Source organism: Hetaerina americana, unplaced genomic scaffold, assembly GCF_022747635.1.
Source record: "Hetaerina americana unplaced genomic scaffold, ioHetAmer1.1.p SCAF_3, whole genome shotgun sequence".
Taxonomy (NCBI): Eukaryota; Metazoa; Arthropoda; class Insecta; order Odonata; family Calopterygidae; genus Hetaerina; species Hetaerina americana.
The window spans coordinates 55,097,360-55,114,857 of record NW_027286874.1 but is presented as its reverse complement, the minus strand read 5'-3'; the positions used below and the strand labels follow the sequence as shown (position 1 = coordinate 55,114,857).

At 38.1% G+C, this 17,498-nt stretch overlaps 1 protein-coding gene across 1 annotated transcript in view; it reads left to right on the top strand.

Moving 5' to 3' along the window:
* sad (Cytochrome P450 family protein sad) overlaps positions 1 to 17,498 on the top strand; it is a 49,104-nt gene that overhangs the window by 18,208 nt on the left and 13,398 nt on the right. The gene's annotated exons all lie outside the window — the stretch shown is intronic.

The window sequence follows — 17,498 nt, the reverse complement described above, 5'->3', positions numbered from 1 at the left end:
TATTTTTTTAAACCATATTTTTTAGTTGAGTTGCCTGCATTAAACCTCGGGGAAACACCTCACTAGGAGTCTACCAGTGGAATCAATTTTTTTGCCTTAATTTGATACGAAAAATACGTTAGCAAGTTGAAGCTTACATTTACGATTATGTGATGAATACATGCATTATTCAAGTTTTCATAGATTTCCGACTAGCCGATAAAGTAGCATTCATATGTGCCTCTTCAGTTACACGCTATATATTTTCGTTTTTATAGTTAGTTGCGTGGATAATTATTATTAAGAGATTATTTTCAATCTGGGACTGTATGTATTGCAAACAATTGTTGCACTGAATTGGGAATATATTTTGTTTCAGCCATTTAATTCAAATTTTCTTGTAATATTAATGCTTATATTTTGTGCTCCCCTCCTGATGTGTAGGGTGAAATATGCCTACTTGATAAATAGGATAGATTATTCATGACTAAACCCGATTACTTTGGTAGAAAATACACTGGAACCCTAATGGTCCCCACCGATATCATTGTTTGCATTCCCGGGGTCGGCTGGATATTTTTTGTACCAGTCCAGTTCCCTCGTGAATCTTATTTTCCCGTATATGCAATACGTGGAAAACACATTACCCAGGTTTAGAAAACCGCACGTACTCTGGAACATTCGAAATAGATTTCTAGGCCTAGATAATAGGCTCCTTCCCCTGTCCAAATGTTAACCAGGAAAATGACCTCAGCTGATGTGCGCATCACACAATACATATTAATAATATGATAAACAAGAGTCAGAATGGTTCGGTTAAGTTCTTCTGCTTCCCGTATCATTGAATCTTCACACAGCGTGAAAAGCAGTTCGGGTATTCAAACCTGCTTGGACAATTCTCTGGAGGTAGTAGGACGAGGTATATTTTTCCTTCTCAGGAAAATGACACTTCCAATGAAATGCATTTTATTCTTTTTGACTTTGTTTCCGAGTCGTTGATCTTACGGCGAAGTTCGGGATTTTAACATATTGATTATTGCAAAAGCAAATATTTGACCCTGGATGGAATGCCCAGGACTTGTGATTGCCGCATTCTGGAGTGGGTCAAGTGACTTGTATGAATGGCAGCAACCATTGGCACTTCGATTGAGCACTGTTAGTCTCAATACTCTTCATCTAGTGCGTACAATGAATAATTACTCAGGTGGACGTCGATGTTCGGCGGTGACCGTGCCGTTTTTCCACTCGCTATGCGTCGACGAATGCCTCGACGCCCTCGATCCAGGGCTGCTGACTACAGAAGTTTATACTATCGCGGTAATTAGGTCGTAACGTGCCCCCCCTCTTTCCTAAATAGTTCCAATTCAACTTTAGGTCGTTTTTCCCTTGGACTATGCTATATTTTCTGCAGCTGCAGTCACCTGGTAATATTAAGTTTTTTTCGTATCTTAATTAAGAAAAATTTCCTATTATAAGAGGTAGGCAGGTATATCCTCTCTGTTTTTTCCTTCAAGCAAATTTTAGAGTTCTTAAATCTAGAGGCGAGAGAAAGATCACTGTGTACCGTTTAGTAAGTAATTCTCTACGTTTTAAATTGCTGAAAATTATAATTTTAATTCCCAAGAACTCTCAGATAAAAGAAAATAATAGCGTGCGTGCTTTGCTATCCAAATCAAATAATGATCTCTCGCAAGAGGTAAGGTCATGGCTGTGCACCGGGACTTCTGGCTGATTCTTTGGTGCGCCACGCAGGTTGAAGTGACGTCGTTTCGGGAATATCTTTACGCCTACTCTTGATATTTTAGAGAAAGTAATATAATGAAATTTTGTTTTATAATTAGTTTAATTGCTAATTATAACTCAAGAGGTGAGACGAAGTTCCACTTGCTTGACTGTAATTGATGATTATTTGTTGAATATACCTGCTTATTACGAAATACTTTAGGAAAACTCCACTAAGTTGTAAATGCATTTCAGGAATGCTGTATTTGTTTGTATTAAAAGAATTACTGCATTGTCCTGGAATATTCTATAAACTTCCATTCCATTTTTCAGCAATATGAATTGCTTTTAAAATAGTATTGAAATAACAGAGACGAAGACTATTAAAATTTTACGCTTAATAAAGATTTATTCCAGACTAGTTTCGATGAACTACATCATTTTCATTTCAGACTTGAAAATGAAGTAGTAAATTGAAACTAGTCGGGAATAAATCTTTGTTAAATGGAAAATTGTAAAATTCTTCGTCTCCATCATTATACAACAGTTCTACCACATCACACCTGAATCTGTAATTTATAGTATTAAAATATTAGCTCAGTATCTTTAAAAAACAAAATGAATACATACGTCTGCGAGAAGTAGGCGGGTTTTTATTTACTCTTTGCCCGGTTATAATTCAGAATTTGTATTATGTTCAATAAAGAGTTTGTGTTCATTATCGCTAAATTAATAAAGTTGCCAAAACTGTTTTCCAAAACATGTTTTTAAGTTACTATGCACAGCGGAATATAGGTACACGAGCGGAATTCTCACAATTCAAAGGGATCCTTAGGCATGTTCGTCTGATTTGTAGACGTATTATTTTCATTTACTTACCATATTTTCTTTTACTTTTGGCACGGTCATTGAAAAAATGTCAGAGCAAGACGGAGAACTGAGCTCTATTTGACGAATAATTTCACTTTTAATAATGCAAGAATTGCTTTGAAGTGAAATGCTAACCACTCTCACTGACAAAGTTGCTGAAGAACATCAATGTGATTAATTTTGTCCCCCCTGTATGTGGCAAATGCTAAGATAGGTGGGGCAAAAATTGTTTAAAGTTTTTCTTTTTAAAAGGATTATAATTAGGGGTGTAAGTGATTATGGATAATTTTTTAAGATTTATTTTCGGTACTTTAATCATAGTTCTTTGAATATCTTGCAGGAGTGGAGGTTATCTTTCCTTCTCTGCCTAAAAGAAACCCTGAATGATCCATATGAAAGGAAAAATAGTAGAAGCTGGAATGCTGATTTGGTTGAAAGAGACATTTTTGAATGCAGAGTTGTGATTATTTAGAGCTGTATTTTTACTGGTCGAGACGGTGGCAATGTTTCGAATATTTTTTGAGAGATGGAATGTTCTCAGGGGATCGCAGAATATATGAAGTCTGTAAAAGTCGCCGTGGGCCTTTGATACTTAAAAGTTCGAAAATGGAGCGACTTCATGCGTTAAGGACTTAACGACAACGGAAAACAATTATATTGGTGAATTTTCTATTGCATCGTGAAAAAAGATAGCGGTAGCTACGGGGCACCATCTCCGTCTACCAATTCTGAGGTCGTGGGTTTGATTGCCGACCAGGTGGTTACCCTCCATCTAGGGTTTGAGTGTTTGAATTTGTCTTTGTGGTTACTTTCGTGTTGAAAATCCTATTTAAAGACCGAAAGGAATTAATGCTACGAAATGAATGCAGTTGTTACTTCGGCATTTATCTCTAATATTGTTGATTATTTCCTGTCAGTCATCGCTTGTATCTTTGTTGTCATGCCTTGTTTCGTTTTGTCCTCTGACTTCCTCCACGATTGCGTTTGAGTTCCCGTTAATGATCCTCTGTTTTCTCGGAACGATGCCTTCCCTACTTTCCACTCCTCGAGAGGTAGTACGGGAATCGGAGGGCTGGGTCCTGAGAGGTTTGTGTCGAGAACCATTTTGGAATGAGCCTTTCCCCTGAAGGGAAGGGTTTCGGTGGAAGACCTTGAGAAGAGGAGATGGGGGAGGGGATTGTGAGGGCTGGAGACTTAGAGATTTGGACACCTATTCCCCTCCGAAAGTTCTCCGCATTCCATGGAAGGAGATGAGCAGGGCCGGCAGTACTTAAGGCAGCCTACAAAGCACAGTGCGAGGGGTCGGCAGGGATGGTGTTTGCCCCTTGTTGCCATGCCAGCGGCTGGTTTTGGGATAAATGAATTCGGTTCGATTCGTTGGCATTCCTGGAAGTAACTTCCGTAATTAGCCATATGGGACGATCCCCATCTATTTAGTAGTTAGTTAGCAAATAGCGATCACTTAAGTTTGACAATATTTGAGCGAGGCCCGCTCCCGGTAGGTTGTTTTCCAGAGGCTTCGGAAAGGACGCATCGACAATATGAAGTCCCCATTCTTTCACTTAACTCGTCTAAAAGTCTAAAGGAGAGATTTTTCAGTATTGTGCGACTCGAGATTTGCGCGCGGAATTCTCACATCTCAATCAAAATTGACGTGGTGATGAGGGGATGGCATTTAGTGCGTTTCTAGCATTCAACGCCATGTTTTCAGTTCCAGGAGAAGGCAAGTTTTCTACAGGTATATTTATATCCGACTCACACTGCATGTGCCGCTTAGAAAGCACAGTATAAAATAATAATATGCCAGTTGGGTGCGAAATGAGTGCGGATACGTTTGAGTAATTATTTCAATCAATATTTCATCATCAATTATATCAGATCAAGTAAGTACCTTGCGAGTGTCAAGCATCGAGTTTACGTTATATCCTCTTCTCTTTCAGCGTGCAGTCCTCCCCGAATAACTGCTACTACTGCTAACGTCCAGTACACGTGTGATATTCCATAAGTGCAGCCACATTCGCACCCTAGCCCGCGGAGGCAAATACGAGGAAGTCATTCGGTCCCTTAATCCTCTTGTGTGTTCTGGCAAAATCAGTTTCTTATTCTCATTAAGCGCAGTAGCGTGTAGTCAACAGGGGGAGTCGTCTATTGCATTTTAATCAAATAAAATCATCAGATGCTTTCTTAACTAAGAAGTCATATGGTTCAATTAATGAGCTGTTCGAAGTTTTGTTACGTTCGTGAAGTTAAATTAAAATCTCGAACCTTCGTCGCAGCTTGATGTGAATTCCTCGCAAAGATTATTAATTCGTTTGATTTCAAGCGCACATCTCCATGGTTCAATGTGAATGTGTGTGTTTTCATGGGGTGCCATTTAAGTCTGGCATATTTAATACCAATACCGTGGGTGAGTTAAGTCAGGTTTTCAAAACCCAACGTTCGATGGAAATGATGAGCTTTCTTCGGGACGGTTAACTGACGAGCTTATAATAACATTTTTATACGAACGATTAGGGACGAGAACAAATGTCAAAGAAGTCACCCAGGAGATATTTATTATTCAGGGTGACATAAGCCTGCATTTAATGTATGTTACATTGTACAATTACCATTACACTGAACTTATCACAATTGTTTAGGTTGGTAGTTGAAATTCAGTTACTCTCGTTAATGTAAAACTGTTGGTAGAAATATTCCCATTGTTTTTATTACTTCTGTGTCATCATAGTTAGTTCCTATCCTTTTATAATATATAATGATATGGAATGTGGCTCCTGCATACCTAACTGATGTGGAATCATTCCCTGCCAAACCCCATGACGGCCCCGTGGATCATGTAGATAAAATGCACAATTGTTCTCCCTCCTCACAAGTATGGCCATACGTTGTTTATAAATACGGAAGACGAGAACCTTTTAAATGTGAATGCAGAATATTGTGTGTTAGGCTGTGCTATGCCTGTTTATTTGATATTTCCCTACATATTTGCAACTGAGAACATATACTACGGAGTCGCAAATAACTCAGGAGGTCACGAGGGGCAGGGAGAGGGGAGGGAGGGGAAGTGTTGTGTGGAAGGGCGGGAGAAGAAATGAGGAATTTTCTGTCACTACTATAAAGACCTCCATTTTCCCCCTCTGAGTTCGCATCTCAACTGTGGGACCTAGTGAGGAAGTGCGTAAAGCGACGTGACGACAGTCATCACTCAGATAACAACGGAGCGAAACCATTTGTAACTGTCGTTCTGGCAGTAATGACATATTTTTCGAAAACACCTGTTGCCACCTGACTTAATGTAGACGCAATGCTGTCATGATGCATGCCTTCTCGCAGTGGGTGTTCCAGAGGTTCTTAGGGAGACACTAAAGCACGTGGGCCCAAGCAATTTCTCGTAAACCGATTTTTTTTTAAAGAACACTGCAATATGCCTGCCACCTCCCTCGCATCCATCGCGTTCGGCCGCCTCCTCGCTGAAATTTTGACCACTTATACCCAGCTGGAACCCCGTGGGCGCTTCCCTTTCCCTCAAGGTCGCAAACTATTATGTATTTGGAAGGTTTGTCACTGAAGAATTCCAGCGGTCGGTGAAAGTCACGGGCCCACGTGGAATCCGCCTCTAGTTGGACTTGGGTGAACTTCGGAAGGAAATTTTTTAGCGTTAGGAACGAATGCAAGTCATTATTGGGATAGATACACATTCTGTTTTTAGAGGTTCATCTACATAATCTACATAATACCCCGCAAGCCGCCGCAAGGGCGTGTGGCGGGGGGTTGAAATCGTACTTTTCGCTATCCCTGATACCACTAGTGAATTCTCACAGCAGGTACCTACTTTGGTTTTTAAACCAATTTCTTATTTCCTACACAGCGTTCTGTTCGATTAGCTCCCCCATTCAGCCTCGGATACACAAACTATAATGAACATTTATTTGAGGAATTGGAGAGTTTGAGCGAAGGAATACCTGCTAAAATATATCAGAGGCTAGCTTTTCTGTTTAAAATCAGCTTCCTTTTTATAATATTCGATTTGTTAAGTACTGTGGAAATCGTGGATTTAAATGGGATTTTTCATATCGGGGTAAAAACTTGATAGAAGTTCATTACAGTTCATATTGAATTGATTGATTACATACAGTTCACTAGATAACTTATAAATTCGAGCAATGATGTTGCCGAAAAATTTAAAGCTATATCGTAACGATGTGGTGTCCAAACTGTCTCTCGTGCAGATATTAGCAACGCGCGGAATAATTTCAAAGAAGAGTCGAAAAATTGTAAAATATAGTGCTTAGACAGTAAAGACGTTTCAACTATAATGTTTTCGTATTAATTTAAAACATGTAAGAATGGTCCCTAGAGAATGTGCTTTTCCTTGCCTAATATTTGTAAGTTGGTACATTAACTCTCGTGAATTCAGTTATCACTACGCTATAATCTATTATATATTGTTACAGGTTTTGTAAATTTAAATGTATTTATTATATTTTTAACTTCACTATATATATAAATGTGTATATATAAATATGTATATATTTATTTATATTAATTAAATATACAAATTTCTTGGAATGTACCTTCGGGGGTACAGGAAATATTTTGGATGTAAAGGTCTTTGAACTAAATTTTTCGAAACAAGAAACGGGGAGAGGATCAATGAGCAACTGTTTGGGATAAGCCATTCCCAGCCGCATTAAACGAGGCTGTGAAGGCACTTGGTTACCGTTTTCCGTGAAGTTCCTGGGTTGTCGCACGTGGAAACAGGCGTGTTTGGAAAGAAACATGCAGTCAGTCCCTGTCGTTGACCTGGAAATAATAACATCTGTAGCTCTATATTGGTGTAGTCCATTTTAAAATGTGCTTATGCACATCACGCCCATTTTGTGAAGGAATGCCTATCTTTGTGACTGGAGGAAGGGGTGAGGTGAGCGAATCGATTCTGGGAATCTCCTCGAGTTCTTTATACCAACAGTATTAAATCTTACCATAATCGCTTTGAAAAATGAGCCTGGTCACCCCAATGTGAATCTTTAAACTTGGAAAATTTTGGAGGGTGCTTAGTGAGTAATACAGAATGAGGTACACAAGACCGCGAGGCTTAATTGGATTGTGGACACTAATTGCCTGCGCCTATTTCCAGGGATAGTGTTAAGCATGGGCTGACTGTCGAGGAAAGAGCTTGTTTAGGGCGGCCGCGTCGCTTATTACCACATGGGTAATAAGCGACGAGATGAGCCAGCAAAAATAATCATCTGTGACGCCTCCCTATATTCAATTGACTAAAAAGTGAAATTGACGTTCTCTTTTTTAATTAAATTACATATTATCATATAGGGCCAGAGTTGAATTAGTTATTTATTTTATTAATGTTTAATTTATATCTAGCAATAATTCTGCAACTACTGAGTCATTTACTGTTGATTCGATTCGTTAAAATACCCGTAGTAACGGGCAAGCATTAAAATGGAAGCAGAGCAGGATCTAGTAGTCCGTTTTAATTTTCCCCGAGGGACCACTCCTATCCAATATCACAGATGGCCCAGTCCCTATAGCTGCTTGATAGACTTAAAATACGAGTACTACGAATACTCGAATAAGAGTGCTACGAATACTCGTGTAATCAATAACGGTTAGGCACGAGGTACTTTTAAGATATGAGGAATTTGTGTGTTGTGGACCATTTCTGTAGTATGTTTCTTCAATGCGGTCCGATTAATTCGGAGAGTTTGGGCTGACATTGGACTCGGGACCTTGACTTGTGGTGAAGTTAAATAATTTAATGCCATTAATTCAAACGTGGTGTGGAATAGGAGGGTTCCACGAGGCAACGTTAGAGCATTTCTCGCTCTAAGAGGGTGAACGAAGTGGTCGCGGGGAAACTGCTATCGGTAGCATTATTACCTTTAACTTTAGGGAGAGGTACCTAGTCTTATGAGTTCTTTGACCCCGAGGAATAGAATATGTGATTAGTGGTGGAAAGTGAATGCAGGTAATTTGAAGGATTTGGAGGTGTGTAAATAGCGAATGGAAGTGGGACTGATAACTGTTCACTACCAAAAAGTAGTCAAACAAAAGAGAATAGAATTTCGAAATAGGTTAAAGACTCGAGAAATGTCGAAAAGAAGTCTAAAGAAAGAAACATAAAATCAATTGGACAGCGGGATTAGTTTTAAAGTGCCAGAACGCCGCCTAACTATGATCGTATACTGGTTCCAGAATCGACTCCCCGGTTTAGTCTCCATGCATTAAATGAAATCTTTGTTCCTGCTGCAATCCGATATAAACCGCATTATCTTGCAATTTAAAGTATACTTGAGAGGTGAGCCCACAAGGTGAGCATGGCTGATGGCGCATTTAATTTTGAACCTAAGTTTAATGGTCCCAACCCCGGGGCCGTACAAGCTATTTTTCCCCTAGTAGAAATAACTTTACGGATTAACCGCAGTTGTAAGACTCCCATATAACCCTAATACTTCTGCTACCCATGGGCGAGCCTACAAATTGGATATCAAGGTTTTATGCTCCTGTTCAAACTTTCAAATTAATTTACTGAGTCACGGCGTTTGGCAGAAGAGTGGCATCAGTAATGACTTGTCCCAACTGTGCTTCTTCATCGGTTCTTCTCCATGGTGGTGTTTGCAAACACAAGTGATCGACGTCGTCTAGTAAAAAAACCTACTGCAACATTTTTACCAGCCATAATATCGTTATTCTTTTAGCTATTAGAAATAGTATCAATGTTTGAAGACTTGCAGTTACGGATTGAAAAGAGCGTTACTTGAAAAAAGCTCCGCGGGGCGGAGGCATGGACAGTAACGTTAGGAAAGTCAAAGCAATGCACCGGGGACGTCACGCTCTCGTCTGCTGTGCGAAATTGCACCGTATAGGCTGTAATGTGTGACGCGAGTGTGGTATCGCTCTGCGATGTCGAGCTGCTAAGACCTGCGATCGTACTAAAAGGTTTTTTTTCTCGATATCCCGTTTCCGATATCATTTACAAAAAATCCTGTCTGTGCATTTGACTGATTTCTATATGCTTTGAGGGGGTTACAAATAGCCCGACGCAGGTACGATCAAGAATATCGTGTTTATTTTAATTTTTATATTTGGATTCATACCATCCAATCGCACGGTCCTTAAATTTTACGTGAAATGCAATGTTGGCTATTCACATCGGAAGTTCGATGGTAAGAGTTTTGCCATATATCATTTCCGTCGCACTTCGATATTCAAATTCAACCATTAAGTAGCCAAATACACTCTTACGGAATCGGGAATGCATTTTTATGTGGTTGAACGCCGATACATTATCTTATCCCATTGCTGCCGTTAACTGTCAAATTTAATTACAAAGGAATTAAGGCACCCATAGAGTTCCAATTCTGGTGATACCACCATAGAAATACTCATCAGGTCCTTGATCCATCCAATGAGTGAGTAAATAAGTCATAAGTAAGTAACTAATATACTGAATACCAACGGTAAGGCGCAAGTAAGGTTTTGATTGAATAATTTTGCCAAACGATAAATAATACACGATTCTTCTCGTATTAGTACAGTGGAGGGAATTGTTGGGAAAGAGAGGATCCTGGAAGAGGTGAAAAACTGGTTCCTGGAATCTGGTCGACTGGATAACGTTAGAATCGCTGTTCATGATTGAAATTTTGATAATAGCCGTCGTAAAGGGCATAATGATATTCATTGCAATAGTTAACATAAATGAACTTTTAATTTCCTCTTGCATAATTCATGTTGGAGCGACAGCATTGGTGTCATTGGAAAACCCCTAATCATTAGGAATGAACTTCATTTTTTTGCCAAGTTTATGAATTCCTACTTTTTGGCTTCTCTGAAACTAAAAAAAAGAAATGATGGAAAAATAATTTTTGGTCGAAGGAAATTTGAAGGATTTGAAATTACATCTTGAAAGACTTGCTTCATACCCGGAAATGAGTGAAGTTTTTATTGAAGATTTGTAGTTACTCGATGGATATTTGAATATTTAATTCTATAACTTTAGGAGCAATTTTATGGTAACTAACAAATGTTTTTGATTTAATTTTTGCATTACCATAACTGCTTAACTTGCAAGGGTGAGTTTTGGACATGTTACCAAGAATGAAAAAGTGCTTAAAACTGCAAAATCTACCACCCATTCAAAGTATTTACCGTCACCTTTCTAACATTATGTACTTGAGGATACTCCCCTTCTTGTGAAAGATTTGTCTCGCCCAATTTATCTTCTTTTGTCCCTGCTACTGCTACCATCTTGGTCAAAATGCTGAAATAGTTAAAAAAGATTAAAGTAAGAAAACTTCTACGGACGTGAAGTATGTTATGAAAAGACTTCTCAAATGGAGCGAGGTTTTGTACAGCGTAGAAACATGGCCGTCGTTGCAAGATGATAATCGTAGATTGGAGGCATCTGAAAGGGGGGTGTGGAGGATGGGATAGGTGCAATTGACAAAAGTTGAAACAAATGAGGAAATACCCAGCATGGTGTGAGAGGAGAGGGGATTTTTAGTATAAATCTAAATGAGGCAAGAGAGGCGGATGCAGACTATTTTGATTGGAAATGGATTGTTAAAGACTATAATAGAAGGGAGAACTTAAGGTAAGTGAGGAAGGCGTAGTTTTCCAAGGATAGGCATATTAATTAAAATTGAGGTGGGAAGGAGGTACACGGAAGGTTTTGTAGTGTCAGATATCAAGTTGTTTTGTTCGGGGAGGAAAATAAATGTATCGTTTTTGGGCCTGAGTGAATCCAAAGCCTAACTTAAACAGTAGAATACCATTAATAATACGAGAACGCCTAAAGACGAAGATAATTGGCGAACACAATGAGTGCTCTACTGGCGCATGTCGCGCGTGAACGTTTGAGTTTTGTCACCTTTCTCCGCTTTTGGTCCCGCTCTACGATCCTGGTCCACAGGGGAGTCATGGTATTATTTTCATTGGCCACGTTGTTGAAACATGACGGTTAAAATACTGAAAACGAATTTTTTAAACAAAGCTAACATAAATTCCCTCATTCAGCCGGGTTTATGATCCACAGTGTTGCACGCACACGGGCACACGCGGCTTTTGGGGATTTTCCTACCGGGAAATTATCAATTTCTCTAAAATATAAAAATTGAAGTTTAAAATATAAAATTGGGTTTTGATGATCTTCTGGTTTTTAATTTTTTTTGTAAAATTTCACACTCTTCCCTTCTTTGTACGACCGAAGAATACCAGATTGGGTTTTGCTAAATTTGTTTCAGTGGTTGTGTAAATGGGTACTCTATTGTTTCCATTGCATAACAGGTGCCACGCATTTTATAACCCTTGAAACTATTTTACCTATGGAATAATCTTCCTAAATTTGCGTGAAGAATTTTTCAACAAATATGATTCATATTAATAAAACGTAGATAAATATAATTTATCCAAATATAAATGAAGTGAGGACATCTGGTAAAATGATTTGCAATGCAAATTTCCATTAAAATACACATTCATAAAATAGTTTGTAAAAACATTGATTCATATAAATCCTCGAATGTAGGGATGTATTTTTTTGAATCAACTATTTTTAAAGTTATTTCATCCGAGAAGATACGAGGTCTCTCACAAAAGTATCGCGGATTTTGAATTTTCGCGGGTTATGTCTATTTGATTTTTGTTTTTTTGTGGCATTGTGCTGGTACTTAAGTCTCTCTCTTATGCCGAAAAGTTTCACCATTTTGAATGTTCAGTTAATTATTGACAGCTGTTTTGCTTGGACGTGTTTTGGCTTGTCTTCGATTTTTGTCTGTTCCAAAAAAGTATCAAAGAATCTGTGTCTAATTTTGTGTGAAAAACGAAAATAAGTGCGCGGACGCATTCCGAATGATGAATGTGGCGTATGGAGAAGCTACCTTGGACCGAAGCAACGTTTAACGGTGGTACGAAATAGTCTTAGAGGGCCGAGAAGATGTGAAAGACGAAGAGCGTCGAGCACGTCAACAACAGACGAAAACATTGATGAAGTTAAGAAAATAGTATTGGCCAATCGTCGAATCACTGTTAGAGAAGTTGCTTAGGACCTAAACATATCGGGGGATCGAGATGGTGCGGGGGCTAACGTCCTGGCTTCCCAGCCAGAGGGACAAGGTTCAAATCGCGGCGGTGTTGAATATTTTTCAGAGGTATCTCGGTCCCTACTTGAGGTGCTTTGTGGAGGGCACTTGTGAGTGCGCCGTCCGTCGGATGGGACGTTGAGCTGCGGACCCCTTGGCGCCTTTCATAAAAGAGTAGGTAGTAAGAGTACGGCGCCGGGTTTCTCTCCACCCTCCATCCTTTCCTGTCCATCCGCTATGGCGCAAATGACCTCAGCTGTCGGTGGCCTCCCCTAAATACCTCCACTACTACCTAAACATATCGATTGGCTCGTACCATTACCAATAATTTGGGCATGACACGGGTCGCCGCGAAATTCGAACCAAAATTGCTCAATTTAGACCAAAAACAACAACGCATTAACATTGCTAATGAGATGTTGGACTCTGTCCGCGAAGACCCAAATTTGCTCCAGAGGCTCATAACTGGGGATGAATTCTGGGTTTTAGGTTATGACGTGGAAACTAAAGCTCAATTATCCCAATGGAACCTGCAGCACGAGCCAAGGCCGAAAAAAGCGCGCCAAGTTCGGTTGAATGTGAACATTTTGCTTACAGTATTCTTCAGTTGCAGGGGAGCAAAACATTGCGAGTTCTTGCCAAAGGGTAGAACGGCATATAAGGAATATTACCTGCAAGTTATGCGCAATTAGCGCGAAGCAATCCGCCGCAAACGCCCGGATTTGTGGAAGAACAAAATTTGGCTTTTGCGCCATGACAACGCCCCTGCTCACACATCGTTGCTTGTACGCGAAAATTTGGCCAAAAACAACATACTAATGATGCCGAAGCCACCGTATTCCCCAGATGAAGGCCCCCAGTGACTTTTTCTTGTTCCCGAAACTGAAGAGGCCCATGAAAGGACGACGCTACGCTATGATTGACGAGATGAAGACTGAATCGAAGGAGGAGCTGAACAAGATAACAAAAAATGATATGTTGAAGTGCTTTGAGGATTGGAAAAATTGTTGGCTCAAGTGCATAATATCTAATGGGGATTACTTTGAAGGGGACAAAGTAGATATTCATGATTAAATAAATAATATTTGAAAAAACACAAAAGTCGCGATACGTTTTGAACCAAACCTCATATTTATGTGCACCCTGGTTTATTCAAGGTTTAATGAAAAAAATTGCAAAATAGAGTATCTCCCTTGAACCCTAAATTTATATTAAGGATTTAAGGACATGAAGCATATGTTTTCATTCAATCAATCTAGCCAAATAACTAGTAAATAATTTTAAATGTTTGAATCATGATCTGTATTGGTAATATTGTCTTCCTCAGAAAAGTGTAAAACCTTTCATTGACAAGGTTAATGAATTAGAAAAATCATACTTGGTGCACAGTTGAATTTTTCTGTCAAACTATTTAATCATAAGGAATTTTTGGCCACACACCAGGGATTCAGCTAGTAATTCATTCGATTTTCTAAAGGATCTACTATGGAAAAGTACCTTCATGACTCCCATAGTACATAACGCCCATTGCTGTGGAATTGGCCTGGGTCTCGAGTGTCTGCCAAATCACTCAGATGAGTGGGCTATCTCCTCGAGATTAGGCTATCCTCATGGTCAACTGTTAATGAGCTGCGTTGAATACTAATTCGATTTTAAATGCTTATATATAATGCGTATATGCGTATATAACTCTGTCTTCATTTATTCACTCTCCATTGCTGTTATGTTAATTATATCCCCACCATCAATCACATAGCTTGATAAAAAATGCAAGTCATTTGGGTCTTTTAGGAAGTGTGTCTCATCTCCCACCATGTGCTGTGATTTAAAACTTTTTTGTTTCAGAGTCCAAACTACCCAAAACTCATTATGAGCAGGTTGGTATGAGAATTAATATACTACATTAGGAATCAACCTTAAAACTGCTTTTAAATATGATTCATCTCTTACTTGACCATGACGTGTTGCACACTCATGAATCTCTCCCACCATTTTACAGTTCAGCTACAGTATTATAATGTGCGGTCTTCTCAAATTATCAGTTAAAATCCTACCTGTATGTTCGGTTTATCTTCTTTTTAAATAAATGAGAGTCTAGAGAGGTTATATAGCTCTTGCCAGTATATCATGTGTATGCCCAAACCTAACTTGTGATTCCAAAGAAACTGCGGGAGATGCCGCAACAGTAATTTTTAACGGAGTCATCTGCAATGCAACAATTTCAGAGTGAATAAATCATTTGCTTTGACCGGGATTCGAACCCGGATCCCTCAATGTCCAGTTGAGTGATTTAGCCAGTTAGGCTATCAAGGCGTCCTCTTAAACTCTTAACTCGTGATACTATGCAGGAAGTTTGACATTATTTTGAGGCAGATTCTACTATATTTTCAGTTTCAAGTGTTTTATTCAACTTGATGGAAGTCTTCCTTAAATATCTTTCTTTTTTAAACAAAGGGTTTCATTAACTATTCTATAATTAGTTAAATGCTAGTATTTTTGGGTGTGTATATACGTAATTGGTAATTATATGCTATGACTAAATTGGATAGAAATTACCTGCAAGATTACATTGGCTCATGTGATGATCATCACATAATCATTTCACACGAGGGTCTAATGAAATGGTCACCTAGAAATAACATTTCTATCTACTCTTCAAAGTTCACACTTTCCAAATTTCACTAGCAATGGAAGGTCACTTACATGTTCAAAAGAAGAGATCTAATTTAAATATGACATCCTCAGTTGTACAGGAATGAGAGAGAGCCTGGTAAGGCTATATAGCTCAGAAGCCTTTAGTGAACATGGGTTACTGGTGGTGTAATAATTGTACTATTACACTCTCTACCTTGAATATATGATAGGTAGATAGGCTCTTACATATTTGTTCACATTTGGAAATTTTCTTAGAATTATAGATGTTTGGCTTCATGCTCGGTCATAGATAGAAAAGAGTATGTATAATATCTCACAAAAAGATTAGTGTATGCAATAATTCATACCATCATTAATAATAATTGTAATACTTTATTTACCATAAGGAGGTTTTGAATGGTTTTGTCATTACAGTACATTACAAAATACATTGGTAACATGTAAAAATGTTTAATTTTTTGTGGTAGATATTTCCTCTACAAAGGAATTTAAAATCACTACTCTTCTCTTTTTTTTCATCTTTCTTCTCTTTTTTTAATACAACATTGATCAGATACTATGTTTCTTACTCTTTAGGATTGCCTCACTATATTTCATCTCCTATGTGAAACTCAGTGTTGAACACCTTGACTCTTCAAAACTCTCGGTTAATCGTCCCTGGAAGCACTTAAATCCACATTGTGTAAATAGCTAGGAGCTGAACAAATTCATGTTCTTAATTATGTTATAGTTTATAATATTTAAGTCAGAATTTGTTTCTCCTCTCTACATCTTTGAAATTTGGGCAGTATGATTCATTTTGACACCATCATGCTTCATATTGGGCCTTTCTTATAGGCATTATTAGTCTCATTTTTGTCATTTTCCTGCCTTCTCTTGTATCTTAACCTCTGTGGCAAAATTTCAACCCTCTACTCTAAATGTATCATAATATTCTTTACCTAGAAAGCTAAATAAAATGCCCTTAAGTATGCATTTCAGTGAAATAACATTCCTGAGGCATGGCTGAAGTAAAACATTCCATTAGCAGCAGGTAGTGGAGGTCTCTATACCTACAGCAGGTATTGGATGGTATATGTTCCTGAAAGCAGGTAGTGGAGATTATAGATACTTACTCCAAAGATATGTGAAGCAGTTAATAATCCACTACAGAATCAGTAAACTTTTGTGTGCCACAAGGTAGTATACTAGGTCCCATACTGATCCCAATTTATATAAATGATTTGACAACCTATTTAATGAGTGATGAAATAATTCTGTATGCAGATGACACGAATTGAATACTACTTAACAGGAGTAACCCATTGCTGCTGCATATTGTTAATAATTCCCTAGCACTCTTAGGAGACTGGTTCACAAAAAATGAGCTAACAAAAAATTTTGAAAAAACAAACTATATACTATTAAAAAAAAGAATCCCCTGAGATAGATCTTTACATCAAAGATAATCTACTGAAGAAAGTTAGCGGTACCAAATTTTAAGGTTAATAATTGATGAAAGCTTGAACTTGATCTGGAATTAAAATATTAAACTCTTATGCAGTAAACTTTCCAGAATTACCTATGCCCTAAGGAATCTGGCAAAGGTTGCAGATCAAGCAGTTTTAAAAACAGCCTACTTTGGTAATATCCAATCTCGAGTGTGTAATGGAATTATCTTTTGGGGGTCTGCTTCCGGTAATAAAAAAGGATTCATCATTAAAAAAGAGCTATGTGACATAGAGGCAAAAATTTCAAAAAGATAATAATGTAGACCTTATTTTATAAATTTTGAAATCTTACCTGTTCCATGTTTGTACATATATCATGCATGTGTATGTTCAAGAAAACATGTCTTTTAACAAAAAAGAGAATATTCATTGTGATGCCACAAGACAAAGAAGGTGCATGTAATACAGCATTCTATTTCTTTGTTTCAAAAAGGGCCCTTTAATACTGGCATTAAAATTTATTATCATTTACCAGCAGGCATAAAAAAAGCAAGTGAAAATCTTTTTTAAGCAAGAGTTGTTTCCATGACCTAAATAATATTTTTCGTCAAGTTATGACAAGCTGCAACCATTTATTTTTTGTTATAAAATTATTCAAAATGTATATATGCATTTTTTTCTTTTTGATATGACATCTTATATGTTACCATTGTAAACTAATGAGATGAAATAATAATAAATAAAC